Below are 1906 nucleotides of genomic sequence, written 5' to 3'. Positions count from 1 at the left end.
AGGCCAGACTGAGCCTGGAGCATCCCTCAGGATCCCCATGGGAATTCCAGCAGCACAGACAGCTTTGTCCCTGTCTGAGATCAGGGGAACCTCTCAGCTGCAGAGCTCTGCACAGCTTTGTCCTGCACAATTTCAGCCATGGTGGATGTTTGAGTGCTGCTCATTCCATCGAGTGGAGCAGCTCTGGGAATGCTCCCAGTGTAACGATCCCTTTCCCTCATCATTCCTTGGAATTGCTGTCCCCAGTGGGCAATTTTGAGACTCTGGACTTTGTTCCAAAGTGCATTGGTGGGAAGGGGTTTGGGGTGAAAAGTCTGTTGCCTCCGGGGTGTGATGGGTGTGGGGGAGGTGGGTGACAGGATTTTGGCCAGGCACCCCGGGTGACATGTGACATTTCTGAGAGCTGCAAAAAGGCACAAAGCAAACAAGGCTGATTAATCCCAACAAAGGGCAGKGTATCCAGCTGCCAGCTCCTGCTCTTTCCTTTGGCTCATTGTCTGAGGGCTCCTSCACCATCAACAGCTCCACCAACTGCACAACAAATTGAGCTTTCAAATATTAAATAGCTGAACAGTAGGTAACAAGTGTGGGAGGGAAACATAAATTTAATTTTAAAAAGTGGAGTTGTCTGTTTCTGTTTGTGGAAATGTCCCTTTTTGAGTGGCCTGAACAAAAAAAGATCCAGACTCACCTATGAATCCTGGAGACAGCTCCTCTGCTTGGAAGAACTTGGTTTCTTTCTGKTTGTGTCATYCAAACTGGGCAGACAGGGATGGTTTAACATTGAACAAGCCTGCTCAGAGTTATCCCCAAGTGAAGAGCAGCTTGGGAGGATGTGTTTAATGTCCTGCYCYRGGATGGTGCCAGGRGAGGTTTAATGRATTCACTCCTTGGGTGATGGAGGTGGGGGCTCAGCTCTGCTCCAGCACACAGGAAACACAGTTTGGGTTTGGGGCTGGGCCCTGGCAGTGGSTCACAGAATCCCWGAMAGRTTTGGGTTGGGAGGGACCCTAAAGATCARTTCCAMCCCCTTGCCACAGGCAGSACCCCTGAGGTGTGGSTGTGATGCTGGACAGAGATTTGGGTGCTCCACACACCCTGGGGTTGGGGTCTRTGCTCAGGATGGTCAGAGGAGGTGCTGGGACGGTCTGACCAGGTGAAGGAGGTGCAGAAGTCCAGCTGTTCTCATTTTAAACGAACTCAGGGCAAAGCTGTGAATGGAGGGTGTGAGCACAGAGCTCTGACTCCCTCCCAGGAGCTCAGGGTGCTTTTCTCTGTGCCTGTTCCTGCTCTTGTCCTGCCAGCACTGATCAACCCCTGCTTTGGTGCAAGGACCAGCCTGACAACCATGCTGCCTTCCTGGTGCTGCTTCAGGGATTTCCKGCTCCATGAGCCTGGAATTCATCCCCTGCTGCTGGGTGACAGCTCCCCTGGCTCCAGCACCCCTGAGCTCTTCCCCGAGGCTGCAGAATCTCCATGGAGACCCTGACACGCCTGTGCACCCTTGGCCCCTGCATTAATCCTTCTGCAGTGTAGCACAAAGTCAGCTTTAGCTGGGAGGAGAGATCAAATAAATATGAAAACTGCTCCCAGAGGAGGTAAATATTCGCCAGACAAGCAGAAAGAAAAGCAATAATATACCGTGTAAGCTACTGCCTTTTATTAGCTCAGCTYCTTTTCTCCCCTTGTAAAGCAGTGTTGTGTTGTTCTATTAATCTTTGCTGCGAAGCAAATTAAAGCAGGGACAGTTGTCAGAGCATTATTAAGAACATCTGTTTAATTAGGGCTGCTTTTGCATCCATTGGGGAGAGAAATGGAGCAGCCCTGCTCTTCCCCTCCTTCCTCACTCCCCCTGCCCCAGTGAGGGGAATCCAAGAGCACCTGGGGCTTCTTTTCCTTTTCCCTT

This window comes from Malurus melanocephalus, unplaced genomic scaffold (assembly GCF_030028575.1).
Source record: "Malurus melanocephalus ecotype Western Australia unplaced genomic scaffold, MMel_1.1 scaffold_748, whole genome shotgun sequence".
In the NCBI taxonomy this organism is placed as follows: domain Eukaryota; kingdom Metazoa; phylum Chordata; class Aves; order Passeriformes; family Maluridae; genus Malurus; species Malurus melanocephalus.
Note: the sequence above shows the minus strand (reverse complement) of the source record.